Source organism: Phocoena sinus, chromosome 10 (assembly GCF_008692025.1).
Source record: "Phocoena sinus isolate mPhoSin1 chromosome 10, mPhoSin1.pri, whole genome shotgun sequence".
Taxonomy (NCBI): domain Eukaryota; kingdom Metazoa; phylum Chordata; class Mammalia; order Artiodactyla; family Phocoenidae; genus Phocoena; species Phocoena sinus.
In genome coordinates this window covers 77,307,310-77,326,651 of record NC_045772.1, presented here as the reverse complement: position 1 = coordinate 77,326,651, position 19,342 = coordinate 77,307,310, and the positions used below count along the sequence as shown (strand labels likewise).

The window sequence follows — 19,342 nt, the reverse complement described above, 5'->3', positions numbered from 1 at the left end:
TGAAATTCAACAGATAGAGAAAAAATCCTTCTCAGAGCTCCCCTTATCTGACTAAAAGCCGCAACTTCTGGGAAATTAGGCTGCCATAAATTCCTCTTCAAGGCAGATCTATTCCCAGAAGGGAAAATGTGAAAAAGAGCTACCCGTTCTACAGAGGAGGGTTTTTTTATGGCCCTGAAGGAGTCGGAAAGACTACTCATACCTGTACAGACAAACATTATCACCAACTTTCTTATCTCCTGTTTGTTCTCCTGAAAACCCATTTATCTTTACAAAGATAAATGTTTTCCTGTAAGTGCCTTTCTCCATCTTCCATTCACCTAGTATTAAGATGGTATATAAGCCCCAAATTCTAACCATTCCTTTGAGTTCTCAGAGTTCTGCTGCTATATGCATATTGCATAAATAAACTCCATTTTCTCTTCCTGTTAATCAGTCTTTTGTCACTTTAATTTGCAGCTCCCATTCGCTCAACCTAAGAGAGTAGAGAAAAAGCTTTTCCTCCCCTATGCTTTCAACTGGTTGTATGAGGCCGACCCACATTAACAAGATAATCTCCTTTACTTAAAATCAATTGATTGAAGATATTAACCACATCTATAAAATACCTTCAAAGTAACCCACACTTAGATTAGTGTTCGATTAAATAATTGGGTAGTATAGCCTAGCCAAGTTGACATATAAAACAAACCACCACACAAAGGAAAGAAAGGATGGATAATGTCCCCCCACCACCCAAAAACAAAAAATTGAGAAAACACTAGGAGGATTTGGTGATTGGCTGGAATGTGGGGGTAAAGAGAAAGGAGGTCCAAGGTTTTAGCCCTGGACACAATGGTTTTCAACTATCCTTCTCACATCTGTCCTACCCTTAACAGCGAGTACTCTGTTTTTACCCTTAACTTCAATCTCACTCTTGTCCTACCCTGAACAATGGCATATACGTTTCTAACAACTGATTGGGGTTAGGGACACAGTGTGTGGCAATGTAACAAAGTTCTGTATAGGGATCACCCATGACCTTGGCCCTTTAGGGGTAATGCTTTAGGTAAAAGTAATCCCAGTGGAAGTATTACCATGGCTGTTATAGAAAGAGCATTCTGTTACCTAAGAATTGAAAAATCAGTCAGACAGGAGAAGAAAAAAAGAGCAAGAAATGATGTGAGAAAATTTTCTGAAATAATTCTCTCGAATTGCCACTTTCCTCTGGGCAGTGACATACTAACTGGTTAATGTAACTGCTTTCATCGAAATTTAAGCAATTAGTGTAACCTTGAGCACGGTTTACAAGCTTTCTGCATTTGACATAAGATTCATTTATCTGGGTTGGTGTTTTCCTGAGTTTCATTTCTATTTTCAGATCTGGGTTTCTTTCTAAGTGACACACGGGTACTACTTGTAAATTATAAGCTTGGCGTTCTGGCAACTCTAATAACGAAATTCTGAAGCGTGGAGATTAAAAGCCCTGCCTGGCCAGGTTTTAAATTGAGTCTGGATACACTTCACTTACTCTGTTAGACTGGTAACTTGTTGCCAACAGAAACCTAAAGAAGCGCATTCTGCAACTAATATGTTAACTATCATTAATGGCTTTGTTTTCTCCAAACAAGCCAACAGCATGGGCATGAATCTTTAGTCTTGATAAACTGGTTCTGAGAAATGAAAATCACATGAGTTCGGGAAAGAGAATACAACCAAGCAGTGAATCTAGCAGCAAAATGCTTTTTACCCTCCAGGGTGAATTATAAAACCTCCAATTTAGAAGTCAATATGACAGACTTTATTTAATGTGTCAGAAATGACAAAGCTTTATAACCTCCAGTCCAAATCTGACTAAGCCAGCAGACCACTTTCTGCAGCCCCCAGGGCACCCAAACTCCTGCACACCCACCTCCCACTTCTCCAGACCAGCACTTCCTCCACTCTGGAGCAACTGTTCTCAAAACCTCACTTGATTCCTTGTACTTTCCTCAGGGCATCTACAAGCCCACCTTCCTACATTTCAGCTACAGACCAATGGGTGTAACACAAAGCACCAGGCACTTTACCGATATTATCTGGTCTGTCACTTTATCTCTTTACTTCACACTGCCGCTGTGAACTAAGCATTATTATTAGACCCATTTTAATCACTGAGCAAAATGAGCTTGAGAGAAATGAAGATCTCACATCTTATAAGTTATAGAAATGGGATTGTACCCTGGTTCTTCTGAATCCAAATAGTGCACCTATCATTTTACCTTCTTAGTTTATATAGGATAATTTTCTGAAAAATGGATGGCTTTTCTCAGTTTGTCTATCACTAAGTATGTGTGGTGTGTCCTACAGCTTAACGACATGGTGGACATTTCCCAAAACCTTTGCTTACTTAGCATAACCAAGAAAGAATCGATCTGGGCTTCTGAACTGTCCTTACAGCTTCTAAACGACACTGTCCCTCTTCCATTTTTAATCTCTTTGGTGTGATGGAAGAGCAATGGGCCATTCAATAAATGGAGCACTACAGTTGGGGGATGCAGGGGAGGCACGGTAGCCTCCATCACCTCCTGGTAGGAGGCAGGGTCATTGGCTCACAAGGCCCTGAGCTCTGAGATAATACCGCGAGCTGCCAATTCCCTTCCACCACCACCGATAATGCATCACACAGCAATGTGGCAGTACCTTTCTCAAGAGAGTTCATATCCCTTATCTCATCCCAACTTCAAACACCATTCTCAGAAAATTAAGTTGTGGGAAAACTTCATTCTACCCTCCACTTTGTGTGCTGAAACAAGAGTAAGAATATAAGCCTCCTCCAGGTTAATTGCAGTTAATACATGCGTGGTTCCAGTCTGATTGTCCACAGGAACCAGATTACTTCTCAGTCTCCTTTTAACTTGTGAGGACATGAGCTGAATTCTGTGGAATGACGGTTATCTGTGAAAGATACCCACATGATGGGTTCAGGGCAGTCACGAGGCATTTTCAGAGCTGAACGTCAAATCTGTGCTTTTCTGCTTCTACTCTGGCTCCCTGCCCCTTGTTCTTGGAGGCTGACAGCTGGGGAGTGTTGTCAGAATATCTGTGATTATTTCATCATCTATATGAACCTCAAGAGCAATGAAACTACATGTGTAAAGATCCAACTAGAGCTTTGCTTGAAATTTTGGGTTTAGACTACCCAAGATCTGCCATTTATTAACTCTGTAACCTTGCAAATCTCTTAACTGCTCCTGGTCTCAGTTTCTTCTTTTCCAAATGGAGATACTGAAAACTACCTCACAGAATTCTTATAAAATAGATAACTAATAAGAACCTGCTATGTAGCACAGGGAACTCTACTCAGTACTCCGTAATGGCCTATGTGGGAAAAGAATCTAAAAAAAAAAAGAAAAAAGAGTGGATATATGTATATGTATAACTGATTCACTTTGCTATACACCTGAAACTAACACAACATTCTAAATCAACTATACTCTGATAAAAATTTAGAAAAAAAGGGCTTCCTTGGTGGTGCAGTGGTTGAGAGTCCGCCTGCCGATGTGGGGGACACGGGTTCGTGCCCCGGTCCGGGAGGATCCCACATGCCGCGGAGCGGCTGGGCCCGTGAGCCATGGCCGCTGGGCCTGCGCGTCCGGAGCCTGTGCTCTGCAACGGGAGAGGCCACAGCAGTGAGGGGCCCGCATACCGAAAAAAAAAAAAAAAAATTTAGAAAAAAAGAAGAAAGGAGGGAATTCCCTGACAGTCCAGTGGTTAGGGCTCCGCACTCTCACTGCTGAGGGCCAGAGTTCGATCCCTGGTTGGGGAACTAAGATCCCACAAGCCATGTGGTGCAGCCAAAAATAACCTCAAAAAACAAAACAAAACAAAAAACCAAGATGAAAGGAGGTAAAAAAAAAAATAAAAAAGATGAAAGGAGGTAACATCTGTGAAATTAGGATGCTCATTAAAGGTAACTCCTATACTTAAGTTAATTATTATTAGTTCTTACTAAAGGATACTTTGGGGCAAGCATAAATTTTACTAGGTGTTCCAATCACACCACTTAGGCTACACTGGGACAAAAATTGTCTCATCAGTATAGTATCTAAGAAAGATGAAAATTCTTCCCAAAGAACTAAACTATAAAATCAAAACACAGCGGAATGAACACAAAGAGGTACTGTCACCTTTAAAGACTCTGAAGAAAGTGAAAAATATTCATGGAAATGAAGCATTCTTAGGTCAACCAGAAGGAACGGGATGAGGAGGGAAGGTCATCAACAAAAACAGAGCAAAGCTGGAGGCAGGTGTTACCCTGTCTGGAGGAGAGTGCGTCCTCTCAAGCTACTTCCTGGTTTCCATCTAGTACCTCCTCTGGTCTTTATCCTCCTGGTTGGTTGGAATGATTCCCATTTGCATTCCAATATGCTCTAGTATCTTTCATATTTAAATCCTACCCCTCTTGACCCCCCATTTCCTCTTTGGTCACTGTACCATTTCTCTGCTCCAATGGTTAGGACTCCGAGGTATTAGAGGATTTTGTTGTTGATATCATTGTTATTTGGCCATGCAGCTTGTGGGATCTTAGTTCCCTGACCAGTGATTGAACCTGGTAGTGGAAATGCAGAGTCCTAACCACTGGACTGCCAGGGAATTCCCTAAGTAGAGGTTTTGAAAGCACTGTCTACACTTCTTCCTGACGCCACTGCCCACCTCCCATTGACCCTTCCACCCATTCCATCTAGCTTATGCCCCCACCACTCCATTGAGGAAGCTCTTGATGAGGCCACCAAATTCAGTCATCACCTTTCAGTCCTCATCCTACTGGACTTCTCAGCAGTTGTTACATGTGACGAGTGGCTCCTCATAACACTCTCCTTTTGGAATCTGTGACACTGCCTTCTCTTGGTTCTTCTGCCACCTGCCTGGTTGTGCCTTCTCAGTCCCCTTTGTTAACACATTGGCTTGTACCCAACAACTCAGTGCAAGGAGTTCCTGTCCGTCCCCAGGCTCTCCTCTTCTCTTGTTCTATACTCTGTTCTTAGGCAGTCTCAACTATTCTGATTGCTTTTTTACAGTGATTCACAGATTTCTACCACCAGCCCAGATCTTTCCTATATCATGAGACTCACATATCCAACTAGTATTTACTCTCTCCACCTGGAAGTCCTCCAAGAATCTTAGACCGAACATGGTAAAACGGAAATCCCTCTTTGATCTTGCTTGCCTGTTTCCTTGCAACATCCTTCTTCATTATTTCTCAGTTCGGTTAATGGCACTACCAACGACCAAAAGTTCAAGCCAGTAACCTGAAAGTCATTCTCAGTGCCTCCCTCTTGTCACCTACCATATCCACACCAGACCCACACCATCAATTCTACCGTCGGCAAGTGTCTCCAATGCAGACGTCTCTGTCATCACCCAGCCCAAGCCATCGCCTTCTCTCATCTCAACTATTGCAAGCAGCCTCCTAATTGGTCTCTCTTTTCTCTTTGTCCTTCTTCAATCACTTCTCTTTCTTAAAAGGTGCCTTGGAACATTAGTTAAAATTCTTCAGTGCCTTTCCATTGCAGTTGGGATAGACTCTAGAATCCTTACATTGGGCCTCTGCCCATCTCTCTAGGCTCTTCTCAAGCCACTCTCTGCCCACCCTAGTTATTCTTCAGCCATGCCTCTCTTTCATTTCTTGTCAAGCTCTTTCTGGCCACAGGGCCTTTGCATATACTGTTTCCTTCACGTGGATTCTCCTGCCGTCTCCTGCCTTGCCTTACCACCCCCTCCCCCATACCGTTGTCTGGCTAACTTCTACTCACTTTCAAGTCTTAATAGTCTCTCTTCAGAGAGGCCTTTCTTGACCTTCTGATCTAAAATAGGTTCCTCATAATTCTTATAACTTTTCCTTCACATTTACTACCATTTGTAATTATACATTTAGTAGTATATTTATTCATTAAATATCTTTTTTCTCCATAGACTGAAAGCTCCATGGGAGGGGAAATCACATGTCTTTTGTGTATCAGTATATACTCATTCTTACTGAAGTGCCTGGGACATCATATGCTCTTAATAAATATTTGTTGAATAATGAATAAATTAATATATGTCTGACAGGCATGTTCTATTGTAAAAACAGATACTGGAGCCTGATGCTAGTAAACAGTTAAATCATACAGCTCGGGTCAATACCTCTTGCTAGGATTCTAGGCTTGCCAACCAATCTTTTGATAACTTGCCTTTTCATTTCTAATTCAAATATCTTCAGGTCCCTCCTACAGGGTCATAACTGAGTCCAGCTGAGCTTTAACACCAACATTTCTGATTTGGTGGCTCCCCTGTAGAGCCACACACCTCAGCCCCCAAAGTGTCCCCGAGTATTTCTCAGGGTCCCCTTCTCTTCTCCAGCCAGCCCCTCTGCTCCTCTGGGGGGACGTTATCCTTCCCAAGGGGCTCTCCCCAGGGCTTTCCCAAACGGCACAGCCCTCAAGGATCCACATAATGCTCTGTGTCTTTTGTCTTCTCTATGCTACATGTTTCTCCTGGGACTCTTTTCCTTTCAAGTGATAGATCCCAACTCAAACTAGTTTGAGCACAGAGAAGGCCTGATTAGTTCTCATGACCCTGGAAGAGCCAGGGCTGAGCCTGGAGAAAGCTGGGAGAAGGAACCTCCAAGCTCTGGTTCTCTGCACTTCTTCTCATCTTCTCTCCTCTGGTGGTTTCATTTGCTCGTACTGCAGACAAGTTCTCTCCACTTATTTGGGGACACAGCGCAGCAGGTCTAGGGTTTCATGCCCAAGCCCCACATCCCAGGGGGAAAAGCTTTCCCCCACCAACTCTACTTAGAGAAATCTGAGGGAAGGGTTTTAGTTGACTGGCCACATGTTCTGCTTGGGTGACATCTCAGTCCTGTGTGGCCAGGGGTGTGGAATCCCAGGTTTGGAGTGGCGGAAAAGTCTCCCTGGAGACAGGAGGAGGGAGGTACCCCAGGCAGAAATAGTGAGGCTGCCTGTTCCAGGCTGAACTGTGTTCTCCAAAAGACATGTTGAAGCCCTAAATCCCAGCACCTCAGATGTGAGGTGGTCATTGTAGTTGTGATTACAGTTGACCCTTGAACAGAGGAGGTGGCGGGGGGTGGGGTGGGTAGGAGCACTGACTTTCCGCTGAAAATCTGCGTATAACTTTTCGGTTTGCCTTCCGTACGCCTGGTTCCACATCTGTGGATTCAGTCATATAGTACTGTGGTAGTGTAAGTGAATCCATGCAGTTCGAACCCGTGTGGTTTAAGGTGCAACTGTAGTTAAGATGGTATCACACTGCAGTAGTGTGAGTCATTAATCTAACTTGTGTCCTTATAAGAAAGGTTATTCACAACACATTAAAAAACGATGAGGGAGATTTTATTCAGGGTACCATCATGGTAGGTGTAGGGACCACTCTAATGGGGTTTTGCAGTATGGGAGAGAGCTTGGGCTCGACTTTGAACACAACAAGGAAAAGTGAAAATTTATAGCCAGAGAGCGGGGGCGGGGAGGGGGGTGCGGTCAGTGGATGGAAAATCACTAAGAGGAAACAACAGGGTTAAGGGGGGATTTCTTGCTTAAGGAAACTAACAGGATTCTTGCTGAAGTCAGGCCAGGGTGATCAGACATTACTTGGGGGATGGAACAGGATGACAAACTAAACCACATATCGAGTGTGATCCGGTATCAACGGTGGGGCGTTCTGGCTAAAACTGGGTGATACAAAGAATGACACAGAACTCCAAAAGTCGAGGTCTCGTTGAGAAGAGAGTTCAGAGGAGCCTGACTAGAGTTTGGTCAAGGAGAGAATCTTTATCAAGGAGAACCCCTTGCGGAGATGGAGGCAGAGATTGGAGTGATGTGTCCACAAGCCAAGGAACGCCAAGGATTGCCAGCTGTCACCAGATGCTAGGAAAGAGGCAGGGAACAGATTCTCCCACAGTGCCTCAGAAGGAACCAACGCTGCTGATGCCTTGATTTCAAAATTCTAGCCTCCAGAGTTGTGAGAGAATACACTCCTGTTGTTTTAAGTTTGTGGTACTTTGTTACAGAAGCCCTAGAAAACTGATATACAGCCCCTTTCCCGACTCTGTATGGCTTTTTGTCTACTGGGCTCAGAATCACATACAGAGAAACTGATGCCATTCCCACTGTATCTGCTCCACTCTGCCCGTTTCTCTCCATCCACCTTGCAACCATGGTCCCCCTATGCACTCACCCAGTGTGCCCTTTTTGGTTAACACAGGAACACACTGCTACAGGCCTCTCTTACTGACCAGGAGAGAGGCCTTTGATTAGGCTGACTCAGTAACTGTTAAGTTGTGCCATTGTATTTCTCATTGGAAATGAATAATTTGGCATTCTATTTTATACATTCCTGTCTTTGAGCTTTGTTAGTGAATTAGTTATCTGCATCCTTTTAACTTGGGGCTGCTAATTAAAGATTCCTAATTAGCAAAAGTGAAAGACAAACCTCTTGGGCCTGTCTGGAGGGGCTATCAGAAGGCCAGGTGATACCTGTCTCCATGACACTACCTTGTTCCTTTCCATTGAAATGTCTTCGTGGATAAAATGGACTCTGCTCCCAGCACTCTCTCCTGCCCATGGGCACCACCCTCAATCCTAACTGAGGATTAGAACTAAATGTGGTTGTTTTTCCACTTTATCTCCAAAAGCTGCTCTGATTTTATCTCTAATTTATTCTTGTCCTATAAAAAGTAAAATGCTCCCAACAGATTAACTCTACTGTAATTTAGTGGTTGCATCAAATTCCCAAGAGTATTTGTCCTTGGGCATAATTTTTATACGACTAAGTAGTTATGAGTGTCTGTGTGCGTGCATCGTTGCTTGTCTTCCAATGAGATGCTTTTACAATGTGATAACCTTGTGCCATATGTTGGGCAAATATCTTGGCTGTAATTCACAGGCAACTGACACATTAATAGATCCTCTGCCATTCTCATTGTGGAGACTCTGTGCTAGTGGCCTTTGTCTACCGTGGATATGACAGAGGGGCAGGATTAGCTCACTGATGCTCAGAACACAGTTGACAAGCGATTTCATGAAAACAAAGCCAAACAAACAAGGCAGCTTCCACAGGCACCTGGCTGAAAAAATTACAGTTGATTGAATCCTCTATTACAGTGATAGAAAAGGAAGTAAAATATGCCTTTCCTAATGAGTCTCTTTACAATCATTAACTGTTTAAGACTTGCTCTTCCAGGAAAGCAGCAACTTTGCAAGACACCTTCTACTGGATCTGGGCCCCAGAGGTATTGTTCACACTTCTGGCAAGCAGAGTCACTGGACAACATTGCTTCCAAGCCAGTGCTGGCAAAGAACCCAACACTCTCTTCCCCTTGGCCTGCCCTGGCTACTGAGTGGCCACAGGGGGCTGGGCTCAGTGCGGGAGAAATTAAATGTGCCCAGAAGGAAAAAAACTGAATTAAAGTAACAGTCTAAAAAGGACCATGAAAATAGACGAAATAAGTACAGATTCTATGTGAAAGAAGAAAAAAAAATAGCACCAAGGTTTACTAATAAACTTGGCATAAATAAATACTGTACCATCGGATTTAACACTATTTATGGATCTTTCATTTGCTATGAGTTGGCGTTACCAGCAAGCATGAGACGCTCAAATGCAAATGTACACAGGAAAAGCCATTTTCACTTTGCAAAAGTGAGCACATACAAGATTACACAAGTGCCCGGTGAGATGGTGAAAAGTCTACATAGTCTGATTTCAGAAATCCCCATCAACCTGCCATTGTGCTCACCTCCACTGAGAATGTCCACCAACAGTGTCCCTCCACAAAGACAGCAATGTCAGTTCCAGACGAATAGGGTTAAAATACACTGGGATTTAAATATTACCTGGGCTGAAAGGAGTAACTAAGGTTAGCTTTTACCCATTAGTACACTGTGGTTGGCCAGAGAATTAGCTACTCCTCTTGGTAGTTATGGGATTGATGTTTGATTTCTGTGTGGTATCAGGGTGCCCACCCCAAACAGGAAGTGACCAAGGGTCAGAGAGAATAGAATAAACAAAGCATGTGAAATAGCAAAAGAGGTTCAGAGAGGCAGCGTGCATGGTAAGAATACTCACTTAACAAAGCTCCAGAAAACTGTTATTACTGCCACTTCCTAAACTGTACAAATTTTCAGCAAACTACCTACATTTTTTGGGCCTCCGTTTCCTCATCTGTAAAACTGGGGTCATAATACCACTGTCATAGGATCATTGTCAAAATTAAACTAGATATATGTGTAAACACAAACATATGAGACACAGTATGCCCTTGAAAATACAAACTTCCCAACTACTTCGCTACAGGATAAGCTGAAATTGTGAAGGGGAGCAGGGTAGGGCGACCAATGGAGCATGGAAGGAGCTTCTGAAGTGCGGCCAAAGTCGGAGGCCACTGCTTTAACTGATTAATACTAGACTTCTTTCATGTAACTATTATAATCAGTGCTAGACCTCAACAGGGGCTTTTGGCAAACTTTTTCTGTAAAGGGTCAGATAGTAAACATTTTAAGCTTTGCAGCTCGTGCTCTGCCTAAACTACTCATTCCAGCAGAGCAGAAAGGCATCCACAGACAATACAAAAAAGAATGAGTTTAACAGTGTTCCAATGAAACTTTATTTTTGGACACTTACATTTGAATTTCATGTAATTTTCACGTGTCATGAAATACTATTTTCCTTTTTTAAAAATAAATTTATTTATTTTATTTATTTTTGGCTGCGTTGGGCTTTCATTGCTGCACGTGGGCTTTCTCTAGTTGCAGCGAGTGGGGGGGCTACTCTCCATTGCGGTGCATGGGCTTCTCATTGTGGTGACTTGTCTTGTTGCAGAGCACAGGCTCTAGGCGTGCAGGCTTCAGTAGTCGTGGCACACGGGCTCAGTAGTTGTGGCGCACAGACTTAGTTGCTCCGCGGCATGTGGCATCCTCCCAGACCAGGGATCGAACCTGCGTCCCTTGCACTGGCAGGTGGATTCTTAACCACTGCGCCACCCGGGAAGTCCCACTATTCTCCTTTCGATTTGATTTTTTCCAACTATTTAAAACTATGAAAACAATCCTTAGCTCATGGGTCATACAAATCCAGGTGACAGGGCTGGATTTGGCCTGTGGGCTGAAGTTTGCTAACCCCCATTCTGGACACTGGATTATTTTCTTTATATTCGTTATCTCCTTTAATTCACATATCAATCTGATGAGCTAATGTTAGGAAGGGAACTTATTTTATGGAAAAGAAAATTGACCTTGGGATCAGCTGGGTGACCTTGGCAATTTTCTTAACGTTTCTCTACCTCAGCTTCCTCATCTACCTTGTAAGCTTGGTACAGAATTAAATGAGTTCTGACAGATAAAGCACTCAGAACGGTGCCTAACACATGGTAAGCGCCTCATAAATATTAACTGTTACTTCCTCAAGCACTAAAAACTCTTCTCCAACATGGTATTTAATGACGGCATAACATACCATGTAGATTTTCATGATTTACTTACCAAAGTCTCTAATGTTGGACTTTTAATTTGTCCTTTATTTTGTTTCCTCAAAAGGAACTCATAATTACTTTGTAGAAAAAATTTGAAGTGGAGATAAGGGGACTTCCCCGGCGGTCAAGTGGCTAAGACTCTGTGCTCCCAATGCAGGGGGCCCGGGCTCGATCCCTAGTTGGGGAACTAAGATCCCACAAACTGCAACTAAGCCTGCGCGCTGAAACTACTGAGCCCACATGTTCTAGAGTCCTCGCGCTGCAACTAGAGAAGCCGGTGTGCCGCAACAAAGACCCAGCGCAGCCAAAATACATACATAAATAAAGTGGAGATAAGAAAAATAAAAATTGCTCGTAATTCCATGATGCAGAGATTATAACTGCTATTATAATGTTATGATGTATGTTTTTCCAGGTTTATTTTTTATCTTCAAACAAAGCTGGAGGAATTCCCTGGTGGTCCAGTGGTTAGGACTCCGTGCTTTCACTGCCAAGGGCCCGGGTTAGATCCCTGGTTGGGGAACTAAGATCTCACAAGCCTTGCAGCCAATAAATAAATAAACAAACAAAGCTGGGGTTACACTGTACATACTGTTTTATAACATGAATTTTCACTTATCATGATAGTGAAGGGCTTCATGACCTCTAAGATCCTGATCTTGAACTCCTGGACTCTGATTTCTATTATCCTAGTTTAACATGTGCCTTCCCACTTCTCACACCTATTCCCATAAGGGAGACTGGGCTGACCATCCGGTCTTCTTGGCGTTATACTTCTTACTGTGAAACTACAAATTGGCAGCTGGTTTTACACATCAGCCTCTTAGGAGTTTAGTTACTGTTAGCTCCCACTGTGAGCCTGAGTGATTACCTCCGAAATAGCAAACTAGGGAGTTTGGGGATCTTCAAAGCCGAGAACCTTGGGCATTATGACCTAAATAAAGTCACGCAGTCCTGTCTGAGCAGACAGTCAAACCCTGTCAGCCTCCTTCCCTGACATCTTTATTTTGCTTTCTTTAAGTGCCTTACCAATGATTATACATGATGACTAGTATTTATCATTTTAAATGGCAAACAACTCTAAGTGGCTCTGGTGGAGAGCAAGTTCAGACATAGTTGCTAGAGACTAGCTGAAAGTAGATGCCCCTTTGGAGTATTATTTGAAATGCTCATTTTATACAAAAATGCCAAATTACCTCTCCCACTGTTAAAATATCTTGTTATACTTCTCCTTCCTGTTTATGTTATCAAGGAAGTAAGTATGTAGACTTCAGAACTCAAATTTTGATCTGTTTTTGACTAAACCTAGGTTTAACACACTATGGTAATTTTTCACATTGTTGAGAGAAAGTTGAACTGTTACAGTGAATTTTCTGTGGATATAGAAGCTTCTACAGTTGATTTAAATATCTAAAACCCTCAGCACAGTGTGTCTTCTGATCACGCATGAAGTCAGGCACTGGCACACACTAGACCATGAAGTGGACTGACTTGAAAAGACTACTGACTTGCTATCTTACCCCCTGTGTCTACTCTGAGCAATAAAAAGAAAGTTGGATGCATTTAATTTTTGAAGTCATGTGTTTATTGATCTGGCAAGTGAGTCTATATACCTGCTGCTGATGGCAGAGTGTAGGCAGCGTGCGAGCCACTGTGTTTTGTGTGCTCTGAGTGATGTGGGCACTTCCCTTTCACCTGTGATGGGGCCAAAGCAGAGGCACAGAGGCCTGAATACAAACACGAAAAACACCTCACCACCTGGGAGTCTGCGGCAAGTTCAGGCACATCCTTTCCTCAGGCATTTGAGCAGCTGTTTCTACAGCATTGCCCCGAACGGCAGATGGAAGAGTCAGATTAAAAACCAGTGAAACAGTGGTCCCCTAACCTCTTAACCTTCTCCGACTCCATCTCCTGACAAAAAAACCAAACAAAAAACCTAAAGAGACACTTTGTCGGCTAGACATCAACCATCTTCTTTAGCTTTATATATTTCCAAGGAAAAATTACAAGGATTGTTAAAGTCATTTTAAAACACACAAGAAGCAACTATTGAACACAATGCCATGCATTGTCATATTCGTGGTTTTTTTAAATTAATCTCAGAACGGGGGAAACAGCTTATTAGCCGACCACCCCCGCCAGAGGATGAGGCCTATAGGTGGCCGGTAACACGAGCAGGGTAAATATCATGAATGGCAGAACTCAGATTTGAAAGCAGATCTGCGCCTTTAAACCCATGTCCTTCCCACGATCACACTACCACACACCTAGAGCAGAACCTTCTTAGCCACAGACAGCAGCTAGCAGAAAGCCACTGCAGGAGGAAGGGCCCAGGGGAGAACTGCTGGGAGTGTCCAGTGGGGCAGGGGACAGAAGCACACGCCACGCGTGCAGTGTTATTTAGAAGCTTTCGTTCTTAAGAAGACAGAGGTGTGTTCATACCCAGGCATGTCTCTCAAACATTCATTCATCCACCTTGGGCTCAGTAGGGATGCTGGCAGATTGGCAGCGGGGGTTCGTGGTACAGCCAGCACAGGGTAACAGGGGGGCCCCCCGGGAAGACAATCTAGCCAAGGGCGGGAGCCCAAAGGACTGTGTGATACCTGCGCCGAGGCGGATGCTGGGCTCCAGGAACCGTATTGAGTGCTCAGGGTTAGGTCTGAGATAGTGAGTGACCCGTGAGTTGGATCACCAGAAAATGAAAGCAGCAGGAGTACTTTGGGCTAGTAGGTTTTTTGTTTCGTTTTGTTTTGTTTCGCTTTTTGCAGGGACTCCCCACGACGTGCTGGAACAAACAGTGTGACAGTTGGGTTGGCTGGAGGAACTGGGCGGCTCTCCCCGCCCCCACCTGCCATTCAGAAACCCCGGAAAAGTGTAGCCTGAGGGTGTGTGTGAAGAAGCAAGGAGTGACTCCACTCTCCCCGCGAGGAGAGGGCAGTGCACCCACAGCGGCCGGGTGTGTGCGCCCGGGTCAGCGCGGGGTGTGGCGGGGGCGGCAGGCTTGGCTCTGGCTTCCTGAGCTTCTTGGAGCTGCAGCTCTGCTTGGGGGTGATTGCTGCCATACTGTAGGTGTTCAAAGGTGTGGCCAGAGCAGGGCGGGATTCAGTCTTGAGAAGGTGAAAGGGACTTTTTCTTTCTTTTCTTTTTTTTTTTAATAAATTTATTTATTTTTGGCTGCGTTGGGTCTTCATTACTGCGCGCGGACTTTCTCTAGTTGCGGTGAGCGGGGGCTACTCTTCGTTGTGGTGCGCTGGCTTCTCATTGCAGTGGCTTCTCTTGTGGTGGAGCACGGGCTCCAGATCCGCAGGCTCAGTAGTTGTGGCGCACGGGCTTAGTTGCTCTGCAGCATGTGGGATCTTCCTGGACCAGGGATCGAACCCGGGTCCCCTGCGCTGGCAGGTGGATTCTTAACCACTGCGCCACCAAGGAAGTCCCTGGGCTTTTTCTTTCTTTTCCCCAAAGAGCCTGCAGTCTGGAGGCAGAGATCTGGACAAATCCCTAATTCTACTACTAAGGGCTAAGCACTGAGCATGACTGGTGGAAATCGGAAGTCAGGAGGACCCTGAAGTTGGTGTGGAGGAGGGGCAGGGGTCCAGAGGTGGTACTGGTTATCTATTTCTGCGTAACAAATTAACAAAAAGGTGGAGCTGCTTAAACCAACAGACGGTGATTATCTCACAGTTTCTTTGGGTCAGAAATCAAGGTGTGGCTTAGCTGGCGCCTCCAGGCTGAAGGGCTATTATGGGGTGGCAGTTTTGCCACTAGCCGAGGCTGCGCTCCCATCTGAACGCTCAACTCTGGTGGAGGACCTGGTTCCGAGCTCGCTCCTGCGGTTGCTGACAGGAGTCAGTTCCTCACAGGCTGCTGGCTGGAGGCCTCCCCTCTGTTCCTGGTCACGTGGCCCCCATCCCCGGGCGTTCATAACAGGGGAGCTGGCTTCCTGCAGGGCAGGTGAGTGGGGGGAGGGCCCCCAGAAAGGAGCCACAGTCTTTGCGGAGCTGACGTCACTCCTGCCATACTCTCTCTGTTCTCCAGAATCACATCAGGAAACACACTCAAGGGCGTGATCCCCAGGAGGCGGGGATCAGCGGGGCCATCTTAAAGGGGTGGGGGGAGGGAGTGTCTGGCGGGTTGGGCTGCGGCTGTAACTCTGTGGCTGTGCAGAGAGCGGCTCCCGTGGGTGGAGACGTGTGCTAGAGAGACCAGTAGGGCCCAGAGGGCGTAAGACCTTTTTAACCCAGATTTGTGAAGGTGGACTTTACCCTGGAGGGATGGAGAGCTTCAAGCTGGAGGCTAAAAGTTAAGATCTGACCTTAGAAAGATGACTGTGCTGTGGGGAGAACGGATTGGAGGGAGTAAGAGAGAAAGAGGAAGGCCATTGGGGGATTTGAACTAAGGTAGTGACTGAAGGAGTCTAGAGATACGAAGGAGTTGTACTGACGGTCGCCATGTTCTAGAACACAAGTTCAGCAGAGTTTCTGGTATCCCCAAACTTCTGGCTTGAATAACTTGGGAGAGCCTTTCTCTGAGATATGAAACACAGAGGACAAACATGGCTAGGAACTCAATATTTGAGAAATAGTGGGTCTGAGGTGCTTCGTGGGACATCCGAGAGTAGATGCTCTGTAGGCAGTTGAAATGAGGGCATCTGCAGAGATTCCCACAGAAATAGTGAGAGATGCAGATTAGAGAACAGTAAGCACCCAGGCGCCGATCGTGAGAGTGGATAGTAGGGCCACCAGAGCTTCCAGGACACCCTGAGCAGCAACAGTGCTTTGAAAGACAGTACAAGAAGAGAGGCCAATTGTCATGCACGAAAGAAAGCCCAAAATATGCTGCCAGGGAGGAAAACCAGGAGTCACGGGAACCAGAGAGAACACGGGGTAGTAAGAGTGTCAAGTAAGGACTGCAGAGCCCAGTGAGCTGAAGCCTGGAGCAGGTGGGGAGAGAGGTGAAAAGGAATGTTTTCCAGAAATGCAAAGTATTATTTAATATTTTAGAAGTTAAAGCTGCCATTTCCAAATTCCATTAAAAGACAAACAAAATAGATAAGCATTTAGACATCAGTTCCCCAAAGTTGCTCTTTGTAGCGGCAACTTGAAAAAAATCACCCAGGAGGCTTTTCAAAAATACCAGTTCCAGGGTATGTCCCAACCCTATAAAATTAGTCTCCCAAAAGTGAGGCAGGGGCAACTGAAATTTTTTTAAAAGCAGCTAAGTGATTTTTGAAGTGTGACAGGCTTTGAAATCACTTACTTAAACCTCTAAGAACTACTGGTTCTTATTTGGCTTAAGCCCTTTCCGAAGAATTAAAGTGACAGAAAAACTCAGTTTGCTGAGCTGTGAGAGGCTGATTGTTAAATTTAAGGCTTTAATAGGAAATTTAAAGCAATCAACAAAATAAACTCCCCCACGAAGTTAAAAAACAACAACTAAAAAACACATCTTGTATGTTTATTATCAAGAAAATGCTAATGACGGCAATTAGGACTATAAATTTAGTTGAGAGTAAATGAGAGCTAGGTTAGTAAATAAAACTGTCTGTAAACATTTCTAAAATAGTTATCCTCCTTGGTGTGCTTTGTAAAAGAACCCAGGGGATACCTGAAGAGTTGGGGACCAGTTCCTGGCTCTGACTGAGTGGGAAGTCCTCATTGTTTCATAAACCAAGAAAAGCCCCCCAGCTCACAGTTGCCTCTTCTCTGGGAAAAGCCCGAAGCTCTCTTCTCGGCACTCCTGGAGCAGCCTGGGCTGCACCGCGGCCTCCACTTCCTTACTGCCTTACTTTGCCCCTTGGCAGTTTACCTGGGAGCCTCAAAAGTCCTTTAAAAGCCCTTTCCGGGTCCTCGGGGACCCCTGGCCTTGTAAGCTCCACAACCAAACAGCAGTGTGTCACATACAAAGTCTCCAGAGTCCCCCTCGGGCCCCTCCAGGCTGGCGGCGGACCCCCAGGGACTTACCTCCCTTCCTCTGGAAATATGTTTCAAAGTTCACCGCTCACCCCTCCCCTTTCTCCAGGACTTTAAATTGAGATAGTTTTCCCATTTCTACTTTCTCTTGCTGTCCTTAATGAAAAACCTTATACTGGTTTTTCATTTGTTTTATACCATTAACTCCTCATCAGGAAATGAAAGTAACAAACAGAGGGAGGCTAGTAAATCACAGCTCTCCCTCCCTGGTTCACGGGAAGCCTCTCTATAAAGGCTCAGATGTTTACATCTTCAGGACAAATTGCTCCAAACAATAGGTGCCCTTAGGTTTCCCCTCACTGGGTGGAATGCGCCTAATTTCACTGCTCTCCTACCCCACACAGGATTTCTCTGGGCTCCTGAGAATGTTCCTTTAAAATTAGTTGAATCTCAAACTTATCAGTCCACAAAGAAATGCAAATAAAATATTATTTTTGTTCTATCAAGATGGCAAAAAAATGCAGTTTGAGCCAGCGTGCTGGGAAGCTGACTCATTCTTGCACCGCTGGAGGGGTTTAGAATCGAGAGCCTTAAATGTGGGCGTACCCTTCACAGTAATCCCACTTTTAGGAAAGTATCCTAAGGAAATAATCAAGAGATGCAGTCAAGGATTTAGGAACAAAGAATATGCATGGCAAAGCCATAATTGAGAAAAACCGGAAAGGACTTACGTGCCTCCCAGGTGGGGCTATTTCCACAAATCCTCCTGCATCTCTATGGTGGATGGGGCGCATCCAGCCATGCGGTCGTCCAGGTGGCAAATGTTTATTCGGTACCTACTTTGCATTAGGCACTTGCCTGGGTAAACAAAACAGGAAAGTTCCTAGCCGCCCCCGCCGGAAGATGCACTCACTGAAATTCATAATCTCGTAAAACAAGTCTAAGATCGTTCACATTATGCTTTCTGAGGGGAAGCGGGTTACACACTCTATCACCCCCCACTCTCTCATCCCCTGCCATAAGCGGTTACCAAATCCGAATATTTTTTCCTTCAGTGGCTCTCCCTAGACGACCTCTTCATTCCTTTTCAAAAGCAGATCCTAAGGCTCGGAGGTAACCTGATAATAGCGGAAAGAACACCCACATGGAAGTCTTCCGATTGGTTTCTAATTCCAGGAAGTTGCCGACTTTGGGCAAATCACATCACCTCTGGACTGTTTCTAATCAGAATAAAGTAAGAAAGGGCTGGACCCATCTTTCAGGTTCTCTGAGTCCAATAATTTCTGACTCTGTGACAGAAACATCCGTAGATGAGGGAGTCTTACACCGCGGCTAGAGGGAGGGGAAGGTGGTGAACCCCTTGAGGATCTGCCCATCTCTGTCTGGGGAGTTCCAGGACAGAGAAAAGGCAAGGGGCCATGTAGCTAGAAGGAGGGCAACAGTACAGAAGCTGACGGGCCTGTGGCTGGTGGGGAGGCCGGGCAGTGGCACAGGCTCAGCCCCAGGCCAGCTCCCTACACGCTGCCCTCCTTCCCCTGGGCCGACTCCAGGCCCACCGCGTTGGTAAGCAGGCAACGCCCTTCTTTCGAGTTGCTATTTCATAGTAATAAATAACAGCTAATAATTATTGGGTGCTTCCAGGTGCAAAACAGTGTGTAGTCGATTTAGTTACCTCACAACAAAAGTATGAGGTTCATGCTGCTGTTCCTGTTCTTAGCGCAAAACACAGGCTTAGGAAGGTTACAGAACTTAACAGGAAGTCGCTCGGCTAGTCGCCAGGGCCAGGGCTCTTCACCTGCATACTGGCCAGTCTTCCTCTTTTCCTGAGAAGGCAGTGGGACAGTTTCCCATTTTACCCCCTCTATCCTGCTGCAGAAGACAGGAACTCAGGTCATTATGGTGGTAAGGGTTTATTAATTACCAACTGGGAGACTGAAATAAATAA

The 19,342-nt window shown here is 45.0% G+C and overlaps 1 protein-coding gene across 1 annotated transcript in view; it reads right to left on the bottom strand.

Moving 5' to 3' along the window:
- The window catches only part of SINHCAF (SIN3-HDAC complex associated factor), a 67,683-nt gene extending 49,239 nt beyond the window's left edge, over positions 1–18,444 (bottom strand). Inside the window, exons 1-2 of the mRNA XM_032646154.1 lie at positions 18,428–18,444; positions 18,129–18,255 (exon numbers count right to left, since the gene is read on the bottom strand). The gene's annotated coding sequence lies outside the window, so the exon portion shown is untranslated. The remainder of the gene's footprint in view (positions 1–18,128; positions 18,256–18,427) is intronic.
- Positions 18,445–19,342: the final 898 nt, after the last annotated feature.